The sequence below is a fragment of the Equus caballus genome, chromosome 20 (assembly GCF_041296265.1).
Source record: "Equus caballus isolate H_3958 breed thoroughbred chromosome 20, TB-T2T, whole genome shotgun sequence".
Lineage (NCBI taxonomy): Eukaryota > Metazoa > Chordata > Mammalia > Perissodactyla > Equidae > Equus > Equus caballus.
Genome location: NC_091703.1, coordinates 128,098 through 145,647, shown reverse-complemented (window position 1 = coordinate 145,647; position 17,550 = coordinate 128,098). Strand labels below are relative to the sequence as shown.

The 17,550-nt window shown below is 43.0% G+C and overlaps 1 protein-coding gene across 43 annotated transcripts in view; it reads right to left on the bottom strand.

Annotated features, from left to right (window-relative positions):
- LOC111772189 (ral guanine nucleotide dissociation stimulator-like) overlaps positions 1-17,550 on the bottom strand; it is a 93,236-nt gene that overhangs the window by 61,076 nt on the left and 14,610 nt on the right. For 7 of the 43 annotated variants that reach the window (XR_011429394.1, XR_011429395.1, XR_011429383.1 and 4 more), the window contains 2 exons: positions 8,692-8,785; positions 6,590-6,787 (listed from right to left, as the gene is read on the bottom strand). The exons of 2 other annotated variants lie outside the window; for them this stretch is intronic. The gene's annotated coding sequence lies outside the window, so the exon portion shown is untranslated. Of the gene's footprint in view, positions 1-407; positions 607-4,245; positions 4,452-6,306; positions 6,418-6,589; positions 6,788-8,342; positions 8,549-8,691; positions 8,786-10,159; positions 10,213-11,913; positions 12,387-17,550 lie in introns of those variants that run through there. 34 more of the 43 variants (XR_011429388.1, XR_011429375.1, XR_011429376.1 and 31 more) reach the window with 15 other exon arrangements.

Sequence of the window (17,550 nt, the reverse complement as noted above, 5' to 3'; positions counted from 1 at the left end):
AGAGGGGAGGAAAAATTAGGTGCAAGACGGCTCATCCTCACTCCGCCACCGTATCTCCACTCTGCTCTAGCTCCCCGACTACAGGCCTAAAGAAGCAACCTTCAGTTCCCATAGAGATAGCCAGGCTTATAGAGGAAGCAAACCCTACAGCTTGCAAGGTTTAACTTCTGCTCTTATTGATATATTTAATATAGCACATCCATCATTTCAAATTTGCTTCTCACAGCTTGAACATCAGAGAGGATGAATCACACAATCGATGGCAAAGCCAGTACTAGGGAATTCAGCATGTAGCTCCCATTCTGGGATGTCTTCCATGAACCCATTGCCAAACAGCTTCTAACCAAGGGAGAGGTGGTGGCTCATAAGGGCTGACTTACTGGCTGGGGTCACAAAACAAGTCATACCTGGTGCCCAGATATTTGCTTCTATTCAGAGAAACACTGGATGAGGCAATGAGACAGAATTTGCACACTCAGCACATCTAGGTAGTGAACTGTCCAAATGAGGTGACAGTACCACCCAGGAGTGATCCCACACTCTTGTTCTGCTTCTAGTACTGTTTTCCTTTTTCCCAGATTCCAGTTCCTATGGGAAAGCAGGACTCTTACCAAAAGAAGGAAAACGTATTAGCTGAACAGTGACTGGAGAGATGAGGATGAATTTCTCTACAAACAGATTTCATGGGCTTGCTGCTTATACCCAGAGATCAGTGCTGTGCAGCTTGGGGGACGTGGGGGGTGGGGGTCTCATTTACACGATATTCTGTGGCGCCTGAAGAATTTTCAGTGACATAGAATGTGATGGGAATGGGTTACCTGAATTTTTATACCCTCAAGCCCACACTCCAAACCTAATGTCAGGGCCAATAAAATGCATGAATTGACTGGTACCTTGATGTGGCTTGGGTATGGGAACCCCAGATCCCAGCTTCAGGTACTGTGAATTTCTCTGGTACCAGGTGCTGCCTAAGGGAATCAGCTTTCTTGAGGCAGCCTTCACATGGATTAACACTCAGAACTGTGCCCTAATCTGCAGCCACAATGAAGGGGCCAAGGCTACGAGAAGGGGCTCTTCTCTCTCTCTCTCTCTTTTTTTTTTAAAGATTGGCACCTGAGCTAACAACTGTTGCCAATCTTCTTCTTCTTTTTTTCTCCCCAAATCCCCTCAGTACATAGTTGTATATTTCAGTTGTGGGTCCCTCTAGTTGTGGCATGTGGGATGCCGCCTCAACGTGGCCTGATGAGCAGTGCCATGTCCACACCCAGAATCCGAACCAGTGAAACCCTGGGCCGCCAATGCGGAGCATGCGAACTTAACCACTTGGCCATGGGGCTGGCCCCGGGGCTCCTCTTGAGGCCTTTCCTCTGGAACTTCCACTGGCCCTGGATCAGAGCCTAAATCAGGCTATTTTCCTGGGGTCACAAGGACACGTTTGGTCTTCCTTAGGGAGGCCAAGTGGAAGCTCAGAGATTTGTGGAGGCTGCCTCCCTATCTCTCCCAGGAGACTCGGGGTCTGTTCCTTCCTTCTATGGGGGCCAGGAGGTAGAGAAGGAACTGAGTATTATGCAAGTTTAGCAATGCTTCACTGTGGGAGGGGGTTGGGCTGACAAGAGTAGGTAATTTTCCTTTGCAGGGATTCTTGCCCAGCTTGAGGCAACCTTCATTTGAAGCAGGATAATGCTGTTTCTACCCTCCACCTGAGGGGACTCCAGAAGGAATAAAAGTTACCTTTCCTCATTTGTCTTACAGGAAGTTCTGGGCTTCTGGGTTCAGGAGTTATTAATGGCTTTCATGTTTCCTGAACCCAAGGAGAAGTAGTGAGACACCTGTTGTACAGTCCTGTCCACACCCTCATGTGGGAGGAGACTTTAGCTGGCTGCTCCAAGGAGAGAGGAGATAGGGGTTGACACAAGTGCTGGGGTGAGAGAAGGAGAGTTGCCTAAAGGTAGCAGTGGCTCCAAGACCCTGAGAATCAGGATGTAGACACGAGTCCCTTAGGTGGACGGGTTCTGTGTGGAAGTCCTCTAGGAGACAGCACAATGTTTTAAGGGATGAAGTGATGATGCTGAGATGACTAATCATCAAGCCCCATCATCTTGAGAGCTGTCGCAAGACACGGCATTGCTCACACTTAGCACAGAGGCTGTGCAGCCACTGGCCTTTCAATGGGCCTGAAGGGCTTGGGCAATGAAAATCCCAGGGGCAACCGAGATGGACTCAAGATCACAGGCTCTTACCTACATATTTGATGGTGAATACTTAACTAAATAGGCAAAAAGCTCCCATTAATGACTACTATTGTATATCTTCCTACCCTTTAAAATGGGGTCTTTGAGCCAGATTTAATTTAATTTAGAAAAATTAAGTACTGCTTATTGTACTTCAATCTTGTGAAACAAATTTATGCTTTTTATGTATATTATCCCATTTAAACTTTACAATGCTTTGAAGTAGGTTTCTTTACCCTCTTTTATAGAAGGGCACGACCTGAAGGACAGAGAAGGTAATATATATTCAGAGTGCTAGCACAGAAGAGGGAGCCAGGGATGGAGAGCCCCCTTACGCTGTGAGGGATTCTTTGGATGTAAATGATGGCAAGTACAATTCAACTGACTTTAAAAACAGGATCTGTTGACTCAGGCACCTGAAAAAGGTCTGGGAGTAAGGCTGCCCTCAGGCAGGAGGATTCATATTGGGGCTCAGCTGATGTCATCAAGTTTCAGTTTCTATCCATTTCTCTGCTCTAGATTCTGGACTGGCTACCTTGTAAGTCTGTCTGGCAAGTTTGTAGCTACATCTTCCAAACTAAAAGCACAGCCAAAAATGGGTTGTTTCTCCCACTAGTCCCTTCAAAAGTCCCACTGTGCCTTATTGTCTCCAGTTGGGTCACATGCCCATCCCTGACCAAACGCTGTTGCCAAAAGCATGGACAAATCTTTTTGGCCAAGCCTGACTTCAATGCCCTCCTTTAAAGTAAGAGCGTTAGTGATAAACAACTCCACTTGACATGGACTGAAACTGACAATGGGGTTAGATCCCCAGAGGGCAAAAGAAGGACTATTTTTAGAAGGTGAGTGAATGCTGAGTGTCAAAATAAAAACAAAAACAAAACGGATGTCTACTTCAGCCCTCTCTCTCACCACCCCATTTCTGCCTTCTTGTCCAGAGTCATGCCATGGACTGAAGGTTAGAGTTAGAGGAAATGCCAATTCTGTGGAGGACAGGAAAGGAACTCAAAGTGGAAGGAATCAATCAGAGGCCCCAACATCCATCCGGATAGACCATCCAATGATCTGATCTCTCACTGTCTGCTCCTTCTCATCTTAGAGTCCTTTACTTTCATTCCAGTTCAGTTACGGCCATATCCTAGAACTTATCACCAGCAACACTTGTGTGTTCTGAAAAAATACAGTCTGACATTCCTCCCTTTATCCACTCAGCTTATGCCCTCAGCATGCTAATTCCTCAACCTATTCAGGAACTACAAGCCACTCTATACTTTCCCCTGCTCACCTGACAACCTTTGTCTTCATTTCCTCCCTCTCCAAGCAAAACTTCATGGGGCATCACTTAATCCTAAACCTAAATATACTGCTCTGCTCTAAACAGCCTACCCCCTTCTTTCATTCGTCCTGTCTAGCAAAATCCAACTCTGCCTGTTTTAGAACTGCCTTCAAATAAGGGCCTGCTTCCTTTTGGATAAAATCACACAAGTGTGTTTGTGCCCCATAAACTTCTGTTCTACATTTGTTGCTCAGCTCCACCACTGCCTCAGAATCCAGTCATTCCTCCTGTGTTACCATGTGCCAGACGCTCTTCCAAGCACTTGGGACACCCAGTGGAGGCAACAAACAGAGGCCCTGTCTCGGGGGAGCTTCTGTGATTGTTTTCTCAGTCAACTCGCTTGCCTAAGTTCTCAAAACAATTCCACTTTCCTACACCTTGTCCACACTCCTCGCTCATTGATCATATGTGCTGGACCACCAGAGGGAAACAGAGAAGTCATCAGATGGGAACTTTTCTTCATAAAAACTTCAAAACAAAACAAAACCAAAACCAAAATGAGATCCTCCATCTCTTCTTTCCTCCTTCCTTCCCACCATACTGAAAGGTTTCCCTCAATGCTTTCCTTAATCCTCCCAACCTGGGATCTGCCCGCCCTTTCCAAGTCACAACACTTTCACATGTGTGGACTATCTGCCTTAATTATCTACTTTTCCAGAGGACCAAGACTACATTTACCTCATCACAGCTGGAAACACCAAGCAGAGCTCAGAATCCTCTGGAGGAATACATTGGCAATGGGAGGGATCTATGGGGAGGTCCTGCCCAGCATGCTCTGGGGCGGGGCCACGTCTGGGGGCAGGGCCTGAGAGACTCTGAGAGCCTGTTTGGCTTCTTGAGGGCGACGGCACGAGCAACATGGCCAGACATCTCACCTCAGGCTTCTGGAAGATATGAGTTGAGATTTAATTCAAAGACAGGTTCTGAGGAAGGTTTCTGGATGCCTGAGTGACCTTCCCCACTGCCCAGCCTGAAGGATCCTTTCCTCCATGTGCCATTTCCATTACGGTGGGCAGGCCCTCACAGCCCCTGGCCCCCCAAACTCTCACTCCAGGCCCAGCCTTAGAAGGCGCTCAGAGGCCTGGGGGCAGGGCTCTGCCTGCCCAACACCACCCCCTTTGACGATGGCACTCTTAGGAACTCCACCAAGGTGAGAATAGTAATAAATAGAGTAACAATATTGACAACTGTTAAGGCTTCACCTTACACTGGCTGCCTGGCCGTGCACAAGTAGCCTGAGTCTCATATCTCATCTATTATGCGCAGATACTGATGTGTACTGATAGGGTTGGTCCTCGGAACTGGAATGAATGAGTAAAGAGTTTTGAACAGTGTTTACCCAACACTAGAAGTTTAATATGTGCTACCCATTATTATCACTCATTTAAAATGCTAGGCCTCCTCATTATTTTAGAAGTATCAATTTACCACTCATTCATTCTTCCTTCCTTCAGAATGAATTTATTTAGTACCTAACATGTGCCAGACACTATGCCAGGCTCTGGAATACAATGGTAAGCAAAAGGGTAGAGTCTCTGCCTTCATGGATCTTACAGTCTAGAGGGGAGATCAGGCAGAAATTAATCATACAAGATTGTGTAAATGTCCCATGTTACATTCTATGAAGGGTTCATGAGCTGGTTGTCGGTGCCAAGGGAGTTTAAAACATGGGGATTGGGCCTAACCAAGGAGAAGAGGGTCTTCCTCACCCACCCCTCAGGAGCTGATAAGGCTTAAGAGGTAACAGGTGAGTAGGAGACAACTTGGCAAAGCAGGGAGGGAGAAGTGTTCCAGGCAGAGGAATCTGGGTGATGAGAGCAGAGAGAGTGAGGAGGGAGGAATGTGATGCAACAAGAAGAGGGAAAAGCGTGGGAGGCACAGATTAAGCGGAGTTCTCTGGGCCAAATCAACTAGTTAAGTCTTTGGAGCAATGGGGAGCCAGGGGAAATTTTTAAGTTAGGATTTATTTATATGTGTAGGGTATTCAGATTTTAGTTGTATTATTTGAGTTTCCAAAAGATTACTGTGAATTAATACTGTGAATTAATGAATTACAGTGATTTAATGTGAAGAATGCTTTGGATGGGGTAAACAGGATGTGAGAGACCAGTGAGAAGGCCACTGCAGTAATCTACAAGAGAAATGATATCAGCATGGACCACAATGGTGGTGACCAAAGTGGAGTAACGTGGACGGATGTGAGTGGCATGACTTCATTAATTCTAATAAGTCGGAACATTTTTCCTTTTGTTTCGCTCCAGTGCCCAAGAGGTACAGGTTGGTGCAAGATGTGGGGTCTTTTATAGAGTTGGACAAGTCAGCAGACACGAAACATTTGAAAAGGCTGCTTGAACTGCTGACTAGCCAAAATCAAAGAGGAAGTTGACCTTCAACCCTTTGTTTTATTCCAGCTGCAGAAGTCATTTTCAGTTACTCTCTGACTCAAGTAAACACCACTCCCTGTCACCTTATCCCTTTGAGGGTTGGTTCACTTCTACATTTTCACTGGGACATGATTCTCACTGACAGTAGAAAGTTCGGCACCCAGACCTGCAGATGTGAAGACACTTGCTCCTCTCTCGAACTATTAGTACTTCTGGGAAACACGTCCCAGTGCCAAACTGTCCTGGTCCTGAAATGACCCCATTATTTGGGGAGGTAGTAAAGGAAATTGCATGTTTTAAACCCCGAGCGGCACTCTCTTTGGACATCGAAAGGTGTAAATGATAAAATACTTACTAGACTTAAAGACCAGGGAGTAAACGGGGGGCTGGATGCTGCCCAGACTCTGTGTGTCAGCAAAACATATCTGAGCTCAGCGAAGGACCAAGACCAGGACCAAGTGTTTTCCTCAGTGGAATAGTTAGACAACAGAGGTGGGCAATTTAGGAAAGATAACTTCTTCTGTCCCTGCTTTAGAATTTCTATTACAAACAAAACCCAATCCTTAGCAAGATTTAAGAGCATGGGACAAAGACTGCTAGATGTTGAACTGCTGGGAGTGGGCCCACGTTTTATTTACCTTTGTATCCAAGCACATCCGCAGTGCTTGCCACGAGGCAGATACTCAGTGAATGCTGGGTGGATCAAGGATTCCTCTGTGTTTTCAGGGGGTATTTATATGGTATGGGAATTCAGTCATTTTTTGCCCCACTAGGTAGAGATGGATGCTTTCTGTTCTCCATGTTTACTTTGAACACCATTTAGCTACAGGGATGTTCTAAAATGAAATAATAAGGAAACCAGCTTTAATACGATTTTATATATACAGACAGATACACTTTCTGACCACGTGCAGATATGAATGCTCTCCCTGGAAGATGCTTTTGTAACCTAAATTGCACTAGAATGAGGTTAGAGATGGGGAAGAAAGGGAAAGTAAGGTAAAACTCACAGCTTAATTTCTAGACAGGATTGCTGCTTTAAAAATGAATTTCAGGTGCTTCTTGGCATACTTGGCCCAAGCACTGGAGATTTAACAGTGATTTGTGATTTGGTGTGACCCAGAACATGGCCCAGTGGTCCTCTGAAGCAGTCAGTCTGTTCTCTTGATTGCTGTTCTGGACTTTCTCACCGTCACTCCCCATCAGGGCCCCATTCCTTCTGCTGTGTCCTAGTGGAACAGTCCCTTGACCTTCATTCTCCCACTACTCTAGTCTCGACTTCTCCTTGTTGCTAGATTACTCTATTATTGCTTCTCACATTGTGGTTCCCAGACCAGCAGCATTAGCATTGCCTGGGAACTTATTAGAAATGCAGATTCTTGGGCCTCACTCTGGACCTACTCAAGAAGAAACTTTGATGTGGGGCCCAGCAATTTTAACAAGCAAGGTAATCTCCAAGGTGAGAACCACTGCTGTACGTAAAGCTTTCCTGCCGACAACCACATGAGTGTGTGTGTGTGTCTGTGCGCGCCCTTCTATCCAAGGCCTTCTGCAATCAAGCACCAGCTCATGTGTCCCCACGCAGGGAGGTGTGTTCCACAGTTATCCTAATGGGTTACCTGCTCTTCCCTCTGCTCTCCTGCCGCCTCTCTCTGTTAATGTTGGGTCCTCTGCTAGAAATACCCACCTCCTCCCTCTCCTTGGAGAAACCTTACTCATTCTTTAAGGCTCACTTAAAAATTAATATTTATCTAAGGAATCCATACCTGTGCCTTTAAAACCAAATAGTACTGAAGGCTTTATAAAGAACCATGGCAGGCCCTCCCCCACCTCACAACCCCAATCCTTCCTATCCCCCCAGTTCCATTCCCCATGGAAACCACTTGAGCCGTTTCCATCATAGTTGTTCTGGTGTTTACCTCCATTTATATAACTAATACGCAAATACTTGTATTTAAAAGTAATTTTAAAATATTAGACACTAACTTCTTGCCGTGGTAGATAAAATTTGAGTAGGTAAAATTGCAGGTGGATGAAATTTGGTCGACACCCCATTCCCCTCTTCACTCTTCTCAATCTGTCCTCACTTAAATCTTTATTCATGCAAAGTTCATCTTGGCATGGAAGGTGACCCCTTTCCTGGAACGTGTTCAGAGACTGCTCCTCCCCTGCTCCCACAGAGCTGTGTATCTCTCTTAGTGCACTGTCCCCCTTGCCCTTTCACGTTTGTATGTATGTGTCTCCCATTCCCACCAGCTTGTAAGAGCCAGGAAAGTCTAATCCGTCTTTTACTTTCTCTGAATCCTCCCAGGGCAAAGCACAGGGCCTGGGATATAGTACACACTGAGCAAACGTGGCCAATTTAACCGTAAAGTAAAATATCTGCCTGACCTTTGAAGCTTGCTGGTGTGACAGCAGTACTTGGAATGAGTCTTCCCGTTCCAATGTGGTTTTCCAACATTATTGTGGGGAATAGTAAACTGGAGTCAGGAGACTTGAGCCACACCACCTTCTTGGTGACTTCTTTTAAGACCTTGGGGAAGGCACTTAATGGTTTTGCTTCCGTCTTTTCATCTATAAAGTGGCAACAATAATATCTATGGACAGAGTTGTAGGGAGGACCAAATACAACAGCACAGGTTATCAGGTATAAGGCATTACATTGATTCCTTATGTTTAAAACAAAAAGGCAAACCATTTTCTGGTAGCACATAGGGCTATAACGAGCATTAAAACCAACCTTTAATAGAAAACTTTATTTTTAGATGATCCAGGGGGTCTTTCTTCCAAGATCAGCCTAAGATTTTTTCGGAGGAAACTGTATTCTCATTGTCCTGAAATTTGAAGCAAGAAAATGCAATCATTTAAGACCATTTGCCTATTCTGACTTGTTGATGAGAAATCACCACTACTGCCACCCTTTTAGCCTCTGAAGGGATTGTAAGCTTTGTCTTGATTTGATGGCTCAAAAATAAAATCTACCAAAGGCACGTTTTCTAAGCCTTGTCTGGCTCTACCCATTAGAAAAGTGTGAGCTACTGTTCTATCAAAACTAATTATATTTTAAATCTACAACCAAGTCTCAATTACCAAGGTTAATGGGACTACATGCATACATAATTCTCTCTTACATTTATACAGTGCTTTTAACTTCTTCAAAGCACTTTTCACTGTACTGCATATATAAAACAGAGGCATTTTTTTAAATCCACAAATAAGGTAAAAAATAAATCTTAAGATCAATAATTTCAACTTTGTACCTGTCAAAAGCTATTAGAACTTGCAAAATTGTCTAAGAGGACTTTCATTGCCCTACTCTCCTCTCGACCCCTCTCAACTAAGGCCAGAAAAGACCGAAAGATCTGGAGGAATCTCCAGAGGAGAGGAAGCCAGAGAGGGAAGGAAGCCAAGGACCTGGGCCATCCACAGCCTGGATCATTAGCTCCAGCGTAATTGAGAATAACTGACTGTATGTGTGACTATGGCCAGAAAATCCAGAAAGAGATGAAAAGGCAAAGAAAATGACGTGTGAGTAACAGTATTTACAGGGTCTGTCTTTGTCATTCTCTCAACAAGCATTATTGAGTGCCTACTGTAATGACAGGTGCTTTCAACAAAGAGGATGGACACAGCAATGAACAACCCAGGCAAGACTGCTATTTTCATAGTGATGACCTTCCTGAATGGTGCAGACAGACAACAAACACAAAGACACACAACTTCACATAAACAGATAACTTCAGGTGGCACTAAGCTCTGTGGAGTCCATAAACACAGGAATGTGATAGAGCCTTGGGGAGGGGATGCTGTTGTAGATAAGGTCACCAGGGAAGGCCTCAGGGTATCTGAGCTGCAATCTGCGAGAAGAGCCCACCCTGTGCAGGTCTGCAAACCAGATGATGGAAGGAGTGAACTCGCCAAGTATGCTAGAGGGAGAGGGGTCCAGGCCAGTTTCAAGGGGTTCCAGGAAAGTCACTGTTCTGTGGTTATTCACTTTGTGTCCTTTTGGGGATATTACTAAAACCTCTCCAGGACCCCGGATTTATTGCCTCTACAATGTGAGTTGCTAACACTGATCACCTGGACAGGGGAGCGCTGAGAAATAATGGGTAAACAATTGTGAGGAGCCACATAAATGCTAAATAATGCTCACGGTAATAAGCTTTTATTAAAGTCAGCACCTTGATAGGCAGCTCACAATCGGATACCTTGGCAAATGTGTGAATTGACGTGGCTGCTCCCTGTGCACACCAGCACCATCCTTTAAAACAGAAAAAAATAAATGAGCCTATGGTCATGATATTCGAAGTAGTTAGTGATCAAACAACTGTCTGGAGAGAAAGCTGGTGTGTGAAGTGTACAATGGGAGCAGGAAGATAACGGCACATCACAGCCCAGCTCACGCAGAGGATAACTCATGAATTGACTGGATGCTTGCTGGTGCACACACCATCCACTCCAGGGTGGTACTCTAACCCCATCAGGACTAGGTGCTGCCACCAAAAGCCCCAGCAGACAGGAAGGGGAGTGAGAAGGAGCCAGAACAGAAGCATCTCTGGCAGCAGCCCTCTCTGGCCCTCTTGGCCTTGGAAAGCCACCCCTGGGGGAGGACTGAGCAGCCAGCACCAAGGGCCCTACCTTGGAAGGGCACCAAGGAAGTGGTGGGGGGGTGTGAGGGAGGAGGGATGAGCATTGCATTTCTCCCTATGAGAATGAAATATCCCAACGCCAGGAGAGACTTCAGTTGTCGTTATAACTGAGCCTCCCCACACAGAGATATGAGTCCACCCCTTAGAAGCAAATCTTCCTCCCCCAAAACCTCCCCCAAAATATAACATTAACATCACAAAAAATGAATTCTTTTTTGTGGGTCCTACCATCTCTTTGATATAAATACACAAGTGCCTAAACATTCTTCCCCATCTCCCATCCCACATCGGCAATCAGATTGTGACACACACACACAAGCACATGCTCACACAAATACCACATACACCCAAGCACATGCTCACACAAATACCACACACACCCAATTCCTTTGTTAAGCCCTGGCTCAGCTATTATAAGGTACCTGTGGAGTGTAGGTCACATAGCAGAAAAGTTTAAATTACTGTTGCTTCTACTCTGAAAAGCAGACAGGAAGAAAAGACAATAAAAAAGAAAACACTTATTTTAAGGCTGAGACTAAACACTCTACTCCACGTTGACTGAGGTCACTTTCCCACTGTGGGATGGGGAGAATCGAGATGATCTCTGAGGTGCTATGAACCCACAGTGCAGACTTCATGTTTTGAGGCTTGACTAGAAACGACGGGGACGTGAAAAAGAACATGGCGAGATAATCCTAGTCTTCAGGAAATTATGGTTTAAACTGGGCTGGAGAAAGACCAAGATCCTCAAAAAAATCTAATTGATTTTAACCAAATGGAGTAATTTTAAAATGTTAAATACACTGGGATATCATATTAAAAGTATTCTGGGAGAGCATGCCACATGGGACGTGGTAAGTGCTGAATTTTCTGCTGCTAAGGGAGGCATTCCTATCTGCCAGTGTCTCATGCTGCTCAGACCTGAATCATTCATTTAGGTAGACCATTTGTCCAAGTGCGTCATTTCCCAAAACAGCCAATGAAGGAATCCAGGGAGAACTGTCCTGAGGAGATGTGGTCATCCTCAAGGCCAAATCAGTCTAGACTAAGATGGTTTTTAGCAAGACTGCCCAAAGGGCTTCTAGACTTTGTTTGGTAAGTGTTGTTAATGCCTTGGTAACAATGGACTGTTGATAAGGTGGGAGATAATGTCAGAAGGAAGGAAGGTACCCGCTCACATCTTTTGCTTTTAACTTAAGCTAACCCATAAAATCCATTATCAAACCCCAAGGAATGCTCCCAATTATTGTCTTGGACCCTTCATTTCGCATTGCTTTGTTTTTTTCTTTTCAACTCTCTATTTCTGTTTTTACCTGGCACTGACTTGCTTGACTCCTCTTCTCCTCTCAGCTTCTGGCTCTGTGCTCCCCCTTTAGACTTGATGAGTAATTTTGGTTTTCCTGCTTTTCACCTTTGGCACCCCTTCAAAAATGGGTTAGGTTTATCTTCTGGCTCTTTCTACTTCTGACTGCTTGGAAGTTTGGATCATACTTAGCCAAGTTTTGATCCCAGGACCTTTCCCTGGCTTTGACCTGTCTCAGCGGCATCTGTGCTGGGCTTGACTCCTCCAGGTGAGGGCGTCGGCAAGAGGGAGGATCAAGCAAAGATCAAGCAAGGAAACAGGAAGAATATCTGGCTCAGCTTAAACTGTGCAGGGCACTGAGGCCTTGCTGGCTGTCCAGTCTCTGCCTCCTTCTTCCTCTGCTGCTTTCATTCCCTCCCGTCTCTGACTTTCAATTTTTATTAAGTTTCCACCTTCTGACTGGTCAATCCTCTTCTAGCATCCCTTTGTAAGATTGAAATGGGAGTGAGAGTGATATCCATTAGCCAAAATAAGTTCAATAGCTGGGAGAAACTGCTGAATCTCTGGTGTCTTTATAGCACTTATCAAATCCCAATTAACCATATTAGTTGGCAAACTGCTCTGGCTTCCCAGGGAGTCAGCTGGTAGGTGAGTCAATAAATATCTGTCAGATGAACGGATGCACACACACTAGTTGTGTAGCATGGCATCAGGTACTTTAAATAATACAAAGTATAAGACTTCATCCTTGGCTGAAGAAGGACATCTTCTCACGGCCATTCACAAAAGGACTGTTTGGAAATATCACCAAGCGCTAGACCAGCTTCGCTATTTCTTCTAGAAAACAAGAAGAAATCTCTTGTTTCAAGAGATGTTTGTGTCATCTCTTAATGCACAACTGGCTTCATGTGGGCAAAAGGGAACGTGAGCAAAGCCCTGGTTAAAGCATAACAGACACCCTTGGGCTAATGAACTGTCGAAGGTATTAGTGTCAGCGGATTTTCTACATAACTGCTTTGTAAACAGCAACACACATAAACCATAAGCAAGGAGAATGAAGTGAGCACCCACAGATCCACCACTCATGTCACATCATACAATGTTGATATCACCCCAGAAGCCTCCACTCTCCTGTCTGATAATCTTTCACTTACTTTTCTTTATAATTTCATCACCTTTATAAACTCCCATAAAACATTTAGTTATATCCAGTTTGGGGATCAAAATAGATTAAAAAACAACAATTGCAGGTGCATTCAACATTGGACATGAAAAAGAAAACTGGTTTTTTAATAAGATACTTGAAGTGTACACTTTCCGTAGGTGATCAAGACATTTACTCTTTCGTCCATTTTTATGTTTGCTGACTGCCAATCACTCTACTCCTTAATACTTCAAAGGTATTTTTCCCAAAGCTGCCTTTTGTCTTACACTAATGCTTTCCCGGACTCAAGTGAATTTTGAAGGAGATTGAGCTCATCATGATGAAATGGATGTTGACATTCCATAACCATCATTGTAATTATTCCTAATTTGTACTTTGCTTCAAAAACTCTCTTCCCTTGCCCCCTAAAGTCTGTACTTTCAGAATAGCATCTACAGCTTTAATTATACCTGACAATAAACTACTCTCACCACAAAATCTTGTTAATCACGGTGTATGTTACTATCTTCAAATATCCTGTTTTTTTAAAACTGCATTTATATGAGGTTCCCAAAGAGTTACAATATTAGCAATGAATGTTTTAACTGTTTCTGTAATTACTGTTTGTAATTACTACAAATCAAAGTTATACAAACTTTGGATTGGAGGCTGGTTGAATTATCTACCAAACTGGGGTGAATGGTCCTTTAATCAACCGTATACTGAACAAATCTACAGAGTAAAAACTGAGATGGAATTTGAGTGACTTGGTGTCCATCGAGAATCAAATCTGATGCTGTAGTGTTAATAAGGGACTTCAGGTCCAGAATAATTCTGTTAATCACACTTCTTCCAAATTAGTCAGTTAATATTGTGGGTCCTGATGAGACAGGATTTAGGAAGGCAGAGAGCGGCAGGGAATGCTCCTGGTGATAGGATCCTTAGGGCAAAGGACAGAAGACAAAAGGAGAAGGCTGTATTCGTGAGAAGTGAGCTGGACCATAACCGCTATAATTATAAGCTTATAATGTCACCACACTGCTTTCTGTAATGTAATATTTTTGTTGTCTGTTATTTTCCTTGATTCAGGTTTTGTATTTTTCATGATGTAATAGTGAGATCTAGTCTCATTTTTCTGTGTATTTGGATACATTGAGTAGAGTGCTCTGGCTGAGTAAAGAGTTTCACATATGGGAGACTTGAGAAACAAGAGTGGCAAGGAAAGTTAGGTCAGATTATGAAAATTCTTAAAATGTTTATATTGGACTTAATCCTTCAGAAGTCATTTAGTGTTCTCTTTTCTTTTTTTGTAATTGAGAGCACCAGGAGGAAAGGAGTGTTTTTGATGATCTATTTTATTTTATTTCTTTCTCTTTTCTTGGAGGAAGATCCGTGCCCATCTTCCTCCATTTCATCCGTGGCTCGCCTGCCACAGCATGGCCTGATAAGCAGTGTATAGGTCTGTGCCAGAATGGGAACCTACAAACCCCAGGCCGCCAAAGAGGAGCACACAAACTTAACCTCTACACCACCGGGCTGGTCCCATTTTTGGTGATTTCTAAGGTGTAAAAACTAGGCAGGGAGATTAGGTAAGATGATATAGCAAAAATTCAGGCATTAAGAAATAAGGTTAGACAAGGCTGGTGATGGCGGCCATAGATTGGAAAGGAAGGAAGGATGGATGCAGCATCATAAGGGAAAAATTTGCTTCTTTCCCTTTGTCTTTTCAGCCATTTGGGCTTAATGGTGTTCAGTGCTCCTGATTTATTTCCATTCCCATTTATATTTTCCTTCTTCCTTTGATAATCTACTTTTGCTTTCCCATTTTTCCCTCTCTTCTCTCCTTTGCTTGCATTCTTATCACCTTCCCTGATAGGACGATGACTGAATCAGGCAGGTAGACATCAAATGGGAGATCTGAGTAGAAACTAACTATAAGATTTACTAATTAGAGTATGTTGCTGCTTAAAACATTTTTTTTAACCTTTCATCTGCAGTTAAAAAGAAGAAAAGAAAGGTGAGGAGGCAAAAAAAGAGTAGAGAGGAAAAGGGAGAGATTCATTTATCCATTCATTCAAGAAGTGCTGTGTTTCCAGAGAAAGAGAGAGTGCCAAAGAGATAGAGAAACACCACACAATAATTTGTGTTATTGTAGTTGTATCATCTATTTCCCCTTCTAACTCAGTTGGGTAAAGTAGAGATGCCAGATGGGAGGCTAAAGACTAAGGTGACATGGGCAGTCTCCCTCCCTCCCTTATTGCCTGCTGCTTCTCATATCAAAAGATGGAGTCCACATCCCTCCCCCTAGGCCTCAGTGACTGGCTCAACCAATAGGATGCTGTGGAGGTGACTTTCTGGGACTTCTGAGGCTAGGCTGTAAGAAGCCTGGTCTTTTGGAATATTTCCTCTTGGGATGCTTTCTTTTGGAACCCAGCCACCACTCTGAGAGATGCCCAAGTCACATGAAGAGGCCACATGCAGGCCCTCCAGTTGGCAGCCCCGAATAAGATAACAGCCAGCATCCTCAGCAAACACAGAAATGAACCATCTTGACATCCAGCACAATAGAGGCAAAGAGGATTTCAGCCCAAGATGACATCTGACTGTACTTCCTAGGAAACCCCAAGCAAGAACTGCCCAGCGAATCCCAGCCAATCCACACAACAATAAGAGACAAGTTACTGTTTCAAGCTACTCCACTTTGTTGTGGTTTGTTATACAGCAATAGATAACTTTTTTCATCCTTACACGAGACACAGAGAATATCGAAAGTCTGAAGATTCATAATGCCACCCGGAATGCTTGTATATTTTTTACGTATTTTTTTCCTTTTAAAGGTCACTTTCTTATTCATTAGCCTTGAAATTGGAATTTGAATTGACCTTGATCAGAAATCCTAAGAAATGCTTAAGCAAATAGTTTAAGCACTATCATATTTTGAGTACTAGCTCAGGATAAAGTGGTATTGATGTGACAAGAATAACGGATGTGTAATCAGAAGATGGAGTTTAAGTCCTAGTTCTGTCATTTATTACTGTGTGGCCTACAACAAGTTATTTAACATTTCTGCTTCCTAGTTTCCAATGCTATAATGTAATCGAAGGTATTTAGTGATGCATGACAAAACACAGACATTCAGTGAATTTCCATTTCTTTCCTTCCTATGAAAGTCCTGTACTCATAAGTGCAACCATATCAGAGCCTATCATACTGCTTCCTAAAACTAAATATTTTTATTATGTATCAAATGTTTCCCTTGATAACTATTTCATAAGCTTCCATAGTGTTGCCTTTACTAGTGTGATCTGCCTCACTTTTCCTGCGGGATAGTTTACTTAATAGATTTTGGGGACTCATTCTGTTGCTGGATTCTTACAAAGACTCTTTTGTGATAACCTTCTTTGGTTTTCAAGGACATGACCCTGTTTCTCGAGTGTGGTTCCCTACTGTAGCATAAATGTTAACAAATTAAATGCATATCACATAAGAATTTTAATTGTTCATCATATGTTTATGTATTGAAATATAGAGTCGAATTGATATAATTGGTAACATTACCCATTTGCTTTGATTTGAGATGTCAAGTGATTGAAAAAATTTTTAATTCAGAATTGAATTACCTTGCTTATTTGAATTTATCACTTTTGCGTAATTAGGATGAACTAATTTAATTTGCAGTTATCCTTAAATGACTTAACTGATGTCTGCTGAAGTTCTCAAGGCCACAGGATTATGGAGTCATGCTGAACATCACTCTGTCTCTTAGGCTTGGAAGTACAAGTGCACCTTGTGAAGCCTGGAGACAGCAGTTACGAGCTTGATTTTTTCTCCATTAATGTTTTTTTTCTGTTTTGTCCCCCTCACCTCACTCTAGGCTGCTGCATGTTTCCCAGAAGGACCACATATTGCATTTGGAGGTGGTCCTCCTTTTCCAACTTTGTTCTGATTTTATGTCATTTTTACTTGGTGTTGAGCTCACATCTCAGTTCTGCAAAGGAAAGCTGGTTATTTATCTGGTAACTTATGGTTGGAATCCCCAAGACAGTGCTCTTTATAGAGACTGAGGGTCCTTTAGCAAATATTGCTTTTTGATGATGCATTTTAATAAGCCTTTTAAAAATCTGGATACCAGACTACTGGCTAGGGTACCTGGAAGCAATAATTTTAAAATAGTGTTTTTCAAACTGCAGGTCCTGACCCATTAGTGGATTATGAAATAATTCTAGAGGGTGTGACAAGCACTTAAAAAACAATGAAACAAAATGGAATAGATAATATTAGAGTGTATTACACGTAAAAAGGTAAGAACAGTTTCATAAAATTTTTATATTCTTTTGGTGTGTGTGCGTATATACTGATTTATGATAAAAAATAATTTATAGATTTATTTTGTGAGTTGCCATCAAAAGAATTTGAAAGTCACTGCCATGGATTTAAAGGTATCTGAAACAGTTTTGTAATATAGCGTTTTGAAATGAAGCCCCAACAATATATGTAACAAAT